This window comes from Anopheles bellator, chromosome 1 (genome assembly GCF_943735745.2).
Source record: "Anopheles bellator chromosome 1, idAnoBellAS_SP24_06.2, whole genome shotgun sequence".
In the NCBI taxonomy this organism is placed as follows: Eukaryota; Metazoa; Arthropoda; class Insecta; order Diptera; family Culicidae; genus Anopheles; species Anopheles bellator.
The window spans coordinates 34,501,094-34,516,216 of NC_071285.1; the positions used below are offsets into that span (position 1 = coordinate 34,501,094).

At 49.3% G+C, this 15,123-nt stretch overlaps 1 protein-coding gene across 1 annotated transcript in view; it reads left to right on the forward strand.

Moving 5' to 3' along the window:
• LOC131215481 (protein dead ringer-like) overlaps positions 1-15,123 on the forward strand; it is a 118,167-nt gene that overhangs the window by 64,176 nt on the left and 38,868 nt on the right. The window lies entirely within an intron of this gene.

Consider the following 15,123-nt stretch of genomic DNA (forward strand, 5'->3'; position numbering starts at 1 on the left):
CTTGATCCGCGCTAGTTTCGGAACCAATTCCAACCACAGTCCCGATCAAACCAGTACGTCCTTCAAGTCGACCGTCGTCCGGCCCAAATCCGTTCAGCAATGTTTCTGGTAGCTATTAACACCTTCGCCCCGTTTGATTCACCCGTCCGATGCCGATCTGCGGTTTTGATACCATTTTTGAAGTTTGCCGACGACGACAGCACGTGTCATTTGGGAGAATTGGAACAGAACTCCGACGGGGTGGTGTGAAGATGTGGATTCGCTCAGTTGTGCGAATTGAACTGTTTTGATTTGGGTGTCGCTCTGTTTCGTAGACTTCACTTGCTGTGCTTCTTGTGAGTTCGGTACCAAAATACTACCCCTTTTGTCCCAAACCTTTGGTCGGCACTAATTACTTTTCTTTACTAACTTCAAAAACAGTTGGTATCAGAAATATCGCCCGCGGGGTGAATGTGGGGCGCAGCACCCCGCAGACCACCCCGATACACCGGCCATCGTGTTGCGCGATCAAACCGAATAAAACAATTAATCAAAGTCAAACTAGAAGCTCGACCTCGTACGAGATAATCGTAATTTACACTGTTATTGTGGTGCTCCGAGGTTGTCCGAGTGCCGGGTGCCGGGGGGGGGTGTATGCTGCTAGCCCCTTATATGATGTTATATGCTGCTGCTGTGGCTGCCGTCGGGGCTGCCGAAACATCACTCATAGGCCCCGTAGGCGCAGGCCTTCGGATGGGGTGCATGTCGAACCTTTCGGCCACGAGGCGGGCCCATCCCGAGTGGAGTGCTATATCGCGGCCAAGAAATCACGCGTACCCCATTAGTCCCGCGGAGCATAATGTGTGTGCGTCTCGAGGGCGTCGATCCTTTTTTTTTTTTTTGTTTTCCTCAATGGAGTTCACGATTTGAATCAAATCATGATCTCCCCGTGATCGTGTGTCGAAGGGACGAACCGGGGGCCAACCGGGGGACGCCCCGAAAACCCCCACCCCCCGGGGGCAATCAGGAGAGATCGTGGCCTCGCCGAGTGGCGGAAGAAGAAAGCGGGAAAAAAGGAACGCAATTTTCTCGCTGTCAAATCGATCCGAAATCAATATATCAATCCTTCAATCAATCCTGCGTCTCGCACCGCGACTCCAGCGATCTCAAGATGCTCTCTGTGGTGGAGGCCGCTTTTGCACACCTCTGGGGGCTAGGGAACTTGTGGCCATTTCTCTTGCGTGGCCAAGACATCAAGCTCGGGCCACGGGTTTTCTACGCCCGTCGTCGTCGTGTTCGTAGCGGCCCCGGCCGGCTGGTGATTAATAAAAGTTTATGATGAATAATTGGAAACGGGACACACGGCGCTGAGGCGTTGAGGCGCTACAATCAAGTCAAAACAACACCGGCCGCCGTGCCCCAGGACCCAGGACACCGGAGAGGACTCGGATGAATGATCGGTGGCGGGTCGGCGCTGATCATCATGGGCACCGCGGAACGCTACATTTCTTCCCGTTCGATCGCGGATCACTCCGCGGGAGGCATCTCGGACGGAGCCGGCCGGATTGTGCGCTGATTGGCCCCGGTGGTATCTGATTTTCAACAGGTCCGACGGCGACGACGGCATCGACGACTGCAGCCAATTTGTTAGGCGAATTGGCGAGTGCGTGGCCAAACGTGCCGTCAACTGCTGATGCACCTAGAGGGCTCGAGGTGCAACACCGCGGTTGATGAGAACACGCTCAACACACTGGGAGTGATTTATCTAAGCCAGCTCTTTACGCTCGCCCTTCGATTTTGTAGCGCAATTTGTTGACTTATTGGAACGCAACTTCTTCGTCTACACCCGATATCGATCGCGCCTTGCGTCTAGCCGGCGATCCCGGGACAATCGCTGCCGATCGAGGTCTCACAGTGCTTCACGGAAGATCGAATGGCACATGGAAGATTACAACTTCCACCACAACAACACCCGTCATCGGTTGAAACACAATCGGCACACAATATTTATCCGTCGGCCGGTCGGATTTTATTTATTCATAGAATTTCCCGCAATGTTGCTCGGTCGGTGCGCAGTCAACCGTGGGTAAAATGTCAACAATCGGCCTCTCGGCGGGTTACCGTTTGAGAATTTAATACGCGCCCGTGAGACGTCTATATCAGCCTTTGATCTGGAGATCCAAGATCCAACTACTACGCCACGCCACGGTTTGCGTTGGGCGCGTGGTTTTGGCCATCCGCGCGTTTGATCCGTCCGTTTCCGACAGCTGGCTGCTGATCGTCTGCATTTGTTTCCGATGCTGTTCTGGAGGAACCAACTCTTTGGGTTTTTTTCCAAGATTTTCCCACTCGTCGCCGCCGCTCATTTGCTCGGTGGTGTTACGGCCAGGAATAGTTCAACCGATGCCACCGAAACGGTGTAAAACTCAATTTGTGTCCGTTGTATTTTTGCATGAATAATGGATGAGAAACAAACAAATTTTGACATAAATTAAAAGTGCGATCGATGCCTTAAAAAGCGCAACCGATCTCTTCTCAGCACCCCTCTTCGGCCGCTCCGAAGCGCTACGATGAAAGGCTCCAAATTGTCTGGCGATTGATCGGAAACGCTGGTCGCACCGCGGACCTACACCGCCTCATCGCCAAAGGGCCGCCGAAGCGATTGAATCGTAATAACAGCCGATGATGGATCATTTGTTTGCATGATTTAAGAACCGGCCGTCCCGGAGGAGCAAGCCGCCGAGCAGAGGAGGAACACCCGATTTACCCGGTTCCGAACGGCGTGCTCTTGTTCCGCACACTTCCTCTTCTGCGCCGAGCGCGCTCGGCCGATTGTTTACAGGAAAACATCACAACATAATCAACTTGTTGGTTGCCGCCTGCGAGATACCGCAAGAAACATTGAGCCGGGGGGTTTGGTGCGGTATAAAAAGAACCCGAACCCGACCCGACACGGATACCAGAAGCTCGCGCGACCGGCACGCGTCCTTTTGAAATGTAAGCCTTAGTAGCGGCACTTAGGCAATTTTGTAAACAAATTCCGGCCCAAGTGTTACCGTTTCGGTGGGCCCCTGATGGATGGAATCCGACGGCCGGCGGCCAATCAAACCGGCCGCCCCCCGGGATCGGATCGGCCGCGGTTGTGCTGTGTCATCGGGAGTTTCCCTTTGGCCGTTTCCATGTCCGGAACCAGATACGGCGTATCATGGTCGCGCTTCGTCGTATCGAGATCAGATCGATGAGGGCACAAACCCTCGACATAACTCGACGTTCTCGTCGAGTCACGGTCGAGTCGGAGGCGCTGAGGTTGTTGGTTGCTCCGATCGAATCGAATCGATAATCGTTGAAAAACGCCTCTCACTCGAGGGTGGCGGTGTGGGGCTGCTGCGTGCCCACAGTAGCACATCTTAAATCTATTAAACGTCAATCAAACGCCAACAACCTGCCTGCCCAGCAGCAGCGATGAGTTTTCTTATTTTCCCCTGTTCGCCCCACGAGTGAAGGAAGCGTGAAGAATGTGTTGTGTGCACATTGTTGGATCGTGTACATTATTGAATTAACATGGAGCAGGGGCCAGGTTGGAATGCTAATTTGAGATACGAGCGTCCTCTCTTTCTGGTCATCACTGACCGGTGAAGCCCCAGTGGAAACGTTCGTCAGTTCCCTGCTTGAATCGTTCTTTTTTAAAGCCCCACATCGAGCCATTCCGTCGGGAGACACACAACATGGTATTTGATTAATTTTAAATTAAGTCGACGAGTCAAGTGACCTAGTTGAAAACTCAAATTTAGATAGAAATAATTTACAATAATACAGAGAGCAAAGCCTAGACCGAGACTAGTAAAAGTAAAAATAAAAACATGTTGAGGTTCAGCAAGTAGAGACTAGACCACGTTTGATGAGAATAAACTTGCGGACAGATGAACATTACCCAACAAGAACGGAGCATCAATTTCGGAAGCTAAAAGAAGGAAAAAATTGAAAAGAGCCCGAGATGCTACCGTGGCGAAAAAATAGCGGGAATTCGCTTATAACTCGAAGAATGTTTCTTAATTCTTCTAAACCAATCCATTCTTTATTCTTCTAAATCTATGTCATTACCTTTAAAATAATCATTGCTCTATGCAATGCTATTTCCTTTTTTGGAGAAGACTTCAACACATTCCTCGCTTCAACTCCTATTCGCTAAATTCAATGGTTGAGTTGAATTTAGCGAATAGCCAGAAACTAAATTGTGCTAAGTCAGGTGAATATGATGATTGCGGAACGATCTCGATTGAGTTTGTGGTCGAAATGAGCATAAAATGATCACGAGAATGTGCTGCAAACACTTCACGAGAAAGTAGAACCAAGATTTATTTCTCCACAAATCCCGTCTTTTTGGGTTGTTATCATCCTGTTATTTTTTTACCACAGTAGTATTAAACGCTTATGTGAAAGCGGGCGAATGCCAAGCAATAGGCAGCGTTCCCTCTTTTTCAAGGTATCGCTTCTCTGATCTACTCAGAGCGAGCCACCAAGACTTGCTTTTATCGTTGTTTGATAATTTTTACTTTATCGTTTGCTATATGTTGCTTGTGCCGCTACCTTCTGGACAGTTTTAATACTTTTGTCAGCAACTTCCAATCCCGTACGAGGAGGTGCACAGGCTCACGGGATATTCCGGCGTACCCGTTGACGGGCACCCGTTTGGCCGCGAACAATCTTTTCCCAGGTCAGCTCGAAATCTCTCACTGCACGACTATCGACCCGATGTTAATCGAATCTGTCGATCGCAAAGGGTGTTTGCGTCGCTAAACGTGGCCACTCGTCGCCACTCGCCCCAGTCGCCGCGGAACGACCCGCCGTGCGAAATTGTAAATTAAATTTCAATTAGTAATAAATCTGCGATCTGCGATCGCTTACACCGGTTTTATATTAAGCATTGATTATGCGCGTGATTCCGGCAACTGGTGCCGCCGGAGGGCGAACTGCCGCTGCGTCAGCTCGTCCCCGAATTCACACCTCGCCGCTGTTCCGCTTCGCTTTTATCATCTTGGCGATCATCGGCGGTTGAGGGAGGGGCGCCGATTCCTACTGCGAGATACTGCGGCCAAGAGATCGGTCCTGTCTGCCCGCGGAGAGAAGAGCGTCTTGTTAGGGGGAAGCCCAGCTGTTGCGATGGCGGCACGTTCGCCGAAAGAGAAAGGTCCCGGAGCCGCGTTAGGCCCGGATCCGCCGCGCCTCACGCGTGCGCGCGGTAGGTGATCTCCGCTCTGCGAGCCTCCGCAAGCGCTAACAGCGCCGCCAAATTGACAGACTGTAAATTGATAAATTGAAGTGTTATATTCACTAAAAAGGAGAGCTTGTGCGCCTCTCCTCGCGGTCGGACCGGCTTCAGCGGCCCGGGTCGACAATTGGCGCGATCGATTAGCAGCAACCGCAGCAGCAGCAGTGCCCCACACACCACAGCGAAACCCCCGAGACAGCAGTTTGCTTGCGCCCGGGTGAGTTGATATGTTTCTTGACTTTTGCACCGAGAATTGGAAAAGGTCCAAAATAGACAAACGCAATTAAGTGTGGACGCTGACGTGGTATGAATAATGCGTTGGGCAGCAACATTTCAAACGGCACCAATAAATGGGTGGAAGATTTGGTTGAAAGATTGACTTTCCCAATTCAATCTTCACACACCCCACTCCTTATCCTTGGATCGGTAAATTTAAAACTTTCCGCAAGAATGGAAATCACTTGAAAAGCAAGTTTTTTTCGTGTAAATCTTAATAAACCGGTATTTGATTCAAGCATAACTTACAAAAGTTCGAATAACGTTGATAAATTATATCCACAAATATGCACTGCAAAAATACTAGCAAAGGTTTGACCGAAAACAGTACTCCATTTTAAAAATAAAACGGCTCTCCCGAGAAATGTTTAAAGATACCATACTTTAGAAATGTGCCCGCAATCTGTGAGGAACTTAACTTTACAGTGTCAAACAAACGCATAAAACACCTCTTTATTGTTTTATTCGTTCCACGCTGGAAACTTATCGATCCACGGCAGGAATCGAGAACGAAGCGCAAACGGTGTTCAGGTCGAGCCGGTGTCCGATCCGATTGGCAGCATAATTCGATTATAATATTTATAAATTGCGTCCGGGCATCTGCATCGGGCGTTCGAGCATGATGATCGGGGGGGGCCGATAAGTGTTGACGTTTCGGGGGCCGACCTGATAACGACCGGGCGCGTGTGCGCCCTTAACAAGATTTCAATCCATTTTATTTATTGCACATTTATCACTTCACTTTCCGGGTCCGGGAGTTTCTGCGATTCGGTGGGGTTCGTGGGAAAAACACAATCCTCGCTCACAACAGCTGCTCGTAGACGGTGCCCGGAGTCTTATGCGATCCCCGGTTGATGACGTGTGTGGCTCGGCGAACACATTGATCACGAATTTTTCCGCTCATTAGCCGGGGATGCGGGGGGCGGGTCGCTATTAATAGCCGGTGGCCCAAAATTCACCGCCGAATGGAATTGTCATCTGCATGAAAATCGCTTCTCAGATCTCGTTCGATATCCTTCGGGGCCTCTGGTGGGGGTGGCGGCCAGAGCACACACAAAATCAACAACGAATGACATATGATTCCTTTGGCCCGGAATGGCGGCCCCAGGGAGGCGGCGCGTCTTTCGAATCCAACCGAAGGCGATTGAGGAGAAAATGATTGACGAGGTCCCGCGGCGATGACAATGGCGCGGCATCCGCTGCCCGGGTTTTTGGATGGCGGGGCTCAAGAGGATATTTTTGGGTCAGCCAGCCGGCCAGCCAGCCAGCATCGGTTGACGGGTTCCGCTCTGGCCCCCGGTGACCGTGCGGGGATGCTGCTGATGCTGATTGAATGGCCCCCGGTGGCGGTGGCCGTGGAGTCGCCGACAGGAAGCCCACAAGGAAAGGCGGCCTGGGCCGGCGGTGATAATGGTGATTCAAGTGACAGATTTCAACTGAAGGGAAAAAATAGATCGATCCCAGACCGGTGGCGGGAGAGGACGAGTAGGATGCAGGGGGCGCAGAAGGAGGGCAAGCAGATCTACTACACAATCGCAACTTCGGCCACGGATGATCGCCGAACCGGTGACAAATGACAAAATCTCCGTCGATCAGAGACAAACGCTGCTCGCCGACGACGTCCGGCCCAGGCGACTCGGACACTCCTCCGATGGCCGTGGTGGCCCGGTGAGACGGGGTTGGAGGGGGGGAGGAAATGTCACTTTGAGCGACGACGAAGGTGAAGCGATTTGAGGTTTGGTCTAAAATTATTTGTCCATCATTTCCGTCGCGCACAGAATAGGCTGCGGCGGATGACGTGGACGTCGCTTTTGTACCAATATGTCGGCGACGATTATCGACCCCCGGGGGAGGGGCGGGGCAGGGTGGAGTGGGACGGTGATGTGAGTCGGGCACCCATCCCCGCGATACACAGTTGTCGGCACCATTTTTGTTTCGAAAATGGCTCGTTCCTTCATGACGACGAGGCAGCCGAGGAAGGCAAAAACCGATAAGGGCAGGATGCATCGCGTGACGATCATCTCAGATTTGATACGGATTTTGCATGAATTCTTGGTGAAAAGGAATAACTAAATATTCATGACTGCTGTTGCGAAGTATAGTTAAGTGTCTTTAATATTGGCGTGTGTATGATCAGTGCGAATTCTTCGAGAACGCTTTGAACGCTTCTAGAATTATGCAATAAGTTGTGTATTTTTTGGGATTTCAATTTTCTAAGGTTTTTTTCAATTTCCGTTATTTTTATTCCGTTATGAAGGATCTGGTTAAATTTTAGTCATATAATTAGAATTGGGTCATTTCTTTCGGTTCATGGCATTTATTCCAATGTCATTGTCTTTAGTTTTTCCTCCAGATGCGTAGACAATCAAATCTGACGGTTTTCCAACTTGTAAGCAGCCCAGTTGACTATTGACCGTGGGAGAAGCAATCATTTAGTAGATTTAATCCACATATGATGCTTGTAACGAATGTTCCTGCGCCTTGTTTATCGCAAGAGCAAGTCGCACGAGAAACTGTTCACGTTGAAGATTCGTCGGTTATAAGGGAATCCGGTGTCCATGATGTCCTTTAATTTTTCGTGATCACTTGAATTTCGGCCATAGCAGAATTAGGCTGGATTGATATTTTCAACTACATAGCTCCAACCTTCAACTTCAAAATATAGGAGGACAGTTCTGGTGAATCACGTGAGTTAAGAAATTCTGGTAGATTGACAGTATCGATTCACGTGAAAGTCTTCTCAAGGTATTCCATCTAGGCATTCCAGTTAATAGAATTTACGTCGTTGCTCTGGTTGATTTTTTATGATTTTTGTAATTTAAGCTTATGTGTGGGAAAATGTTGTTGATTTGTGGCTGTCATTAGATTACCAAAAAGGTTTGGCAACACGATAGAATTTGTAGACGCATCTTTTAGCATGAAACTATTCCTCATCAATATTGACCATCAACATATTTCATATGCGTTGAGACGAATTTCGATCCAGAAACAATGTTTTCCGAAACGTTTATCCAAATTCAAACCATATAAAGCAATTGCTGTGAATGCAAGCATAAATTGTGCTTCAAAAAACGAATTATGATTTATGGGGTTCCGGGGTTGAATGCATCCCAACTACGTGATCGTCAAGTTTTCAAAAGTTGCCTTTGCAGCGACGGCAGCACATCGTGAGTCACCGAAATGATCAAAACATCATAAGTAAAAGCAATAAAACCGCATGCCGGACACATTCACGTTTGTGTGTGGTGCGGTTGAAGTCGGCCGGAGCATTATGTGCCCAGGCTGATGCGCGGCTGCAGCAAAAGTCGTAAATGCATTCCCACCGTCAAAAGGCCGAAAATCCAATTCAATTCCCCATCCAACGTTGGGCCGGCAACGTTTTAATGCTCGGCCGTTCATGGAATTTGTCGCTTTGGAAGGCGGCACAAAGCGGGCCGAAGATCGGTCCCGAGTGGAAGATGCGCAATGCAAGTTATAACTTCATTTCCACTCCCAAGCGCACTTCCCTACCGACAAGCCCCAGTTCGCGAAAAGATCCCTTTGGGGCTGGCGAAAAAGCCGCCGTCCGCCGTTGTCCGGGAACGGGGACTGCATTGTATTCAAATTGTAACGTTTTACGAGCGCAATTAAAAATCACAACCACACACGCTGTAGATGCAGCGCGCGCAAATGATGCCGCGAAATAATAAGTCCTCACAACGTGTCACAGATGTCTCCCAGTGCGGGTAACGTTCTCGCGCAAAAACGGCGCACGATCCGATGCGTGGAAAATGTGTCTCCGTCTCCGGGACCACTCGGTTTCCCGTGAGAACACAAAGCCGACGACGATTTGATTGAATGCTGGGTACTCCGCGCGGCAGTCGAAAAACATGTGGGTTTTCCAGGAATAAAATATAAAAATTCGATCGGAATTCTTTCCGGAATGGGTGGTCAGTCCCAGGGCAGGGCTCGCAGGAAACGACGCCATAATTCACCGCCTTCCTTGAAGGTTTTTACACCGCGGCCACATCGCGCGATTCTGTTTGATCGCACGGAACAATCCCCCCGGGGCGGGTTTTATGAGTTTTAAAAGTTCCGGTCGCCGGAAAACAAACGAAAGCGAAAAGCCGCTTGTTGTGTTTACCGGGAACTAATAAGATTTTGTGCCCGTCCGACGATCACGAAGGCTTGACAAGATCATGAGCGACCGAGAAATTAAAGATTAAAAATGGTCAGAGTGTGATGTTGTTGTAATATAATTTTATACTTCAACTACACTGAGCTGACCATTGCTCTAATAGTAATTAGAGTTAAGATAATTATGATCATGTAAAACGCTTGGTCTTTACTCGCTAGTTGCTGAAGATATGCTCTCAACGTATAGATCTGAAACCATTAGATAGTAAATTTTGAGTGAAAACGAGATCTCAATAATAATATTTACAAACCAATCAACTAAATATGTAACACTATTCTTCAACGAAGACTACAATATATAAATTGAAACTTCACGTTATTCCAAATTATTGGTTGGAATGACCATTGTTAAGACAGTAAGACCAACGAGTTATAGCATATTTCTTCTTAAATGCTTTCTAGTTCATTGTGCTTTAAAACGCTTCCTCGTTCCGCGACAGATTTCTATCTGATTAGTCCTCAGCGCGCAGAATATGTAGGGAATCTTTGCGCGAACTATTGGACTCGACGGGTCGATCGATACATTGTCTCAAGCGATCGTGTGCGCCGTGCTGCCGACAACTATTTTAAGTACACAAATCTCTAATGCAAACGGCGGCCACGGCGACGTTCTCGTATTTCAAATTAGAGATTGAAAGGACGGGCTTCCAGAGGGATCCGCACACGAGATCCATATGTTGGGTGCAATTAAGCGGCAGCTGAAAGCGACGCCGATCTCTCCCGGACGAGGGCGCCCTCGCCAAAGGGCACCTCCTATCTCCGCAGAGAGCGGGACCAGAAATTCAATCCACTCGCGGCACGCTAATGCCGCACCGCGGAGACACCATTTTCCGATTGAACCGCCAGTTCCCGTCGCTTTTGGCGTCGAATTTCTCCGCCGCAGGATTTATAATTCTGGCACGCCGCCGAGTAAAGTGAATTTTCCAATTCACCACGGCCACAGCGCGCAATGATCCATCATGCCAACCCGATTGCCGAACGCGCCAGGAAATTGACTGAAAACACATCCCAGCCAACAACCGGTGGCGGCCATCTTCCTCGCCTAGATCCGGCACATCCTTTGCCCTGCCGCTCTCCCGGCTCGACTCTAATTATACGTATAAAGTTATTTTTTGTACAGTCTGCGCGTTTGCGTGTGTCTATAAAGTCTATTGCGAGACGCCAGACCCGGGTGGACTTGTTTTCGGAAAAACTCGGGAATGCTTTCCGATCGTTCGACAGAAGCCCGCGCACCCCACATCGGCCATCGGCCGCCTTCCGCGCGTTGCGGATTTACCTTCCGTCCGCCTTGGCGCGCATACTTTTGACTGACATTCGATGTCTAACATATGTTAATTTAGTGTAAAAACATTTCCCTGCTCCCTCTGTCGCCACTGAATGCCGCCGCTGTCTGTGCACCGCTTTTGACGTGTGCCGGTGGCGCGCCAAGCATCTCCGCACACCGTAATATGCTGCTCTTGTGCATAATGTTTGTGAAGATTGAATTGTGTAAGGATGAAGTACCATTGGGTGGCGCTGGTCGGGCGGCATCTTTTTTCGCACGCAAATGAAGAGTAATGTGCCATTCGGTGTACCGCCATTTGCGGGGACACGGACTCTCGTTCCCCCGTGGCCTGTCCGGTTCATTCCAGGGGCAGAAAAGCACGGCAATGGAGGTGGGAGGTACCGGATTACTGTTTTTTCGTCTTCCGCTGTAAAAACGGCCGTTAGGTAGGTCCCCGGGCATGGGGCTAATTTTCGCCAACCGTAGAGTGAAAAAAAAAAAACAGCAGAACATAAATATTGATTCATGTCGGCCTGGGTGGGGTCAGGTGAGAGTGGCGGCGCGACCGTTCGGAGGGAGGTTCGCAACAATGTTCGCGTGATGGTTAAGCCGAAAAAATCCCATAAAACCCCCTTTCTGGTGACACGTCAGAGCGTTTGTGAGAAGCACCATTTAAGGCACCATTTCCTATCAACACGTGCGTCGTCTTCCGTAGATCAATGGGCAGAGCCGCGCTGATCTGATGCGCGGCAGACGTGAGTTCAAACCCTTGACAGTATATCAAAAATATTAGAGGACATTTATGAGGCTCCTTTTATCTTTGTTGACTATTAAACTAACTAAATCAATGGATTGTATCTGTATATTAAATAATATAATATAATCTTCTATATATATAAAAATGGTTGTTTGTCTGTCTGTCTGTGCGTACCGCTATCCGCGTGAAATTTTGCACAGCGTAGTGTTTTGATCCCGGATTTTGAATAGGAAAGTTTGACCCTCTCACACTTCCGGGAAGAAGGGACTACCATACAAACGTAACGTAACGTAACGTCTCATACGGAACGTCCCAAGCAAATCGAACCAAATTCGCCAGGTGGTAGTTTTTGAGAAGAGGAAATGTCCTGGTGAATGTTTGAAACCCCGCCGCCCCTCTTTACAAAGAAGGGTTCCCATACAAAATCTAAATTCATTTCAGTTAAACTCGGATAGTTTTCAAGCACTTTGAGCCAAATTCAGCTGGTGCGTGTTTTGACATGTATCCAACGGGAAGCGGGAAGGGAATCCGATCATATACGTCACCGGGAATCCCAATTGTCTGAAAAGGATGAGCAACGGGAAATGAAAAGGGAAGCCGATCGTCCGAAACGGAGGAATAGCGGGAGGCGGGAAGGGAAGCCGATCGGACGTCATCTGGAAGTCCGATTCTCTGAAACGTCGGATAGTCGAGAAATGCGGATGAAATGCGGCATGGCGGGAACAGCTATGACTTCATGACGTTTTCCATCCACAACAACATCGCCGCGATGTTTGCAAGTGACAGAAAAATCGCCTCCAGGCGATGTTTAAAAAAGGAGTGATATAAGGACAACGAGAAGCGACGAGCAGGCATTTTTTCGAACCAGCAGAGAATGAAGAAAGTAATTTTTTGGTCCTCCACTAATTACAAGCAAAATTTAATACAGTGCTAAACCGCCGTTAACAGATTGCTTTGAAATCAACAGACCAAAATCCCAACTTTTAACGCATTACAGTACGGGCAGCTCAAAGATCGGTCGATTAACGGGGAATAGATCGGTTGAGATGTAAAAATAAAATGTTCACAATGAGACAGCTTTCGCAACAACACACGGTCAGCGGTAATCAACCGCGCAAACCGGATGTTTACGAACGTCTGGTTCAATTCGAAATCGGTAACTAGATTCGTGGTTAAAACAATAGCCGCGGACACCATCGGCCCGAGATGGGTCGCAATTTTCTCGAAATGATGTTGTCGAAGCAACACCACACGCGCACGCAATGCTTGGCTCGTGTTGGAGGCCCCGGCCCCGGAGATAGCTGCGAACGGCCAATATTGACTTAATTAATTGAATCAATATTGACCCGTGCGTTGCATCATTCTTCGTCGCTTTTTTGTTTTTGGTATTGGCCCCGAATGCTTCGGAATCTGATTTCCGTCGGTCGCCGCGCCTGGAGTGCTGTTTGTGCACCGATTGTTGTAAAAGTTTAACTTTTGTTTAATGTTGGTTGTTGGGGCCTCGTTCCTTGAGGACGCTGTCGGCCAGGCTGCCCTGTTGCGACCACGCAACCGGCGGAAGGACTCGGACAGTTATCAGATCCCCCGAGGGCGCACCCCGGTGCACACGAGAGGGCGAACAAAATGGCGATCGGGCCCCGGTCACCGCCGCGTCGTTCGGTTGAAGCATAATTTTATTGCTGAGCACTTACGTCCCACCCTGGCCGGCCGAAAGGGTGCGCTGACGCGGGGACCGGCGACCCCGATCCCCGTCCGTTATGCTCGGACGGCCCCATTTGGAACCGCCCTACGACGCCCCCCCTCGCAACCGAAAGGAGGATGCGAACACTTATCTTGAAAATTGCCTTTTTATATACAGCGCGCGCGCTGCAGCGAAGGACGGGCGCGCAGGAATCGATGGAGATGCATCGACAATCATCGAAGGCATTAAAATTAGTTTTTTCTCCTCTTTCACCGACTGGCGACTGTCTCATCCGCTCCCTCTCTCTCTCTCGCACATACTCTTCTTGGCTTTGCGTTTGCGTTTCTGCACTTTTTGCCGCGAACAATGCAGAAACGTCATGCAACTAGAGCGGAAGGAATCATGTTTTCAGGCCCCTCTCCTCACCTCACCCGTTTGCATATATATTCAGGCCAACAGCAGCACACACACACACACGTACGTGGCCATGAACATCGATCGCCATTTTCCCATTTCCCTGTGGCCGGCCGGACGGCCCAGGAGCAGAGAGCACCCTTCGCTTCGTGCCTCAGGAATTTCCTTCATTTCGCGCGAACGGCGGATTTGAGGACCGGGCGATCGGCACCAAGCGAAGGGTTACACCGAGATAGAGCATAATTATATTTAATAATTTTTATTATACATTCATGTAAGAAAGGGAAAACAGTATAGACTGGAATTTTCTTCCTTTTCGTAACTTTATTCCTCTTTCGTAGTTGAGATCACTAACGTTAGACCGCTCTGGTCTACTGCTGTTTTGCGACTGCCTAAATTCTGCGCTCCGACCTCCTTTTATACTCGAAGTTGTTCTCGGGGTTGTCCTCCGCTAACTCTCGCTCGAGACAACCCCGAGACCTGCTTTCCTACATTCGGCCATCCTACGAGTGGTCTGGCCCCCAGACCCGGTACTTTTTTTTTCACATTACTGGTTGGCTGTTTTGCCCGCAAATTATATGACGGCCTCTGCTGTTCCTGGTCCCTTTTGATGGCATTTCTAGCTTCCTCTCTAATTTCTCGGCGTTGGTCATCGTACTGGGCTAGCTTAACCTCCTCTAATAACTCTACCAATCTAAAATCTGTCTCTTGTCGCATTTTTACCCCGAAAAGGGCCTCGAATGGTGTTACACTGATACTTTGGTGTACGCTCGAATTGATTCCGCTTTGAATCTTGGCTACATGCTTGTACCACTTAGTAGAATCTTCTACACTCAGTTTTTTCAACATGGCTAGGATTACCTGATTGACCCGTTCTACCTGTCCATTTCCCCTAGGAACTCCTGTAGTGGTCTCGACGTGTTCTATGTTTCGCTCGTTGCAAAACTCCCTAAAATCGTTGGATGTGAACGCCGGTCCCTTATCACTGATGATTCGTCGTGGGTTCCCAAAGAGCTCACTCTGTTTTGGTTCACTTTGGTTCACTTCAGCCGCAGTTGTTGATTTGTCGCGATCGAATTGAACACACTTCGGGCGGTTACCATTCGATGCCTCCTCTTCGACGGTTGTGCAATCTTTCTCCTGCTCGGACACTGGGTTCGGCTGGGACTCGTTTCCCTCGTCGCTTTCCACGTCCTCGTTGTCTTCGCGGTGTTCGGATGAATGATCGATCGGCGGCTCCTCACAGTTGTCAATTTTGGCTTCAGACTGCACTCGTTCCGCCTCGTCGATGACCTGGTGCTGCTCGC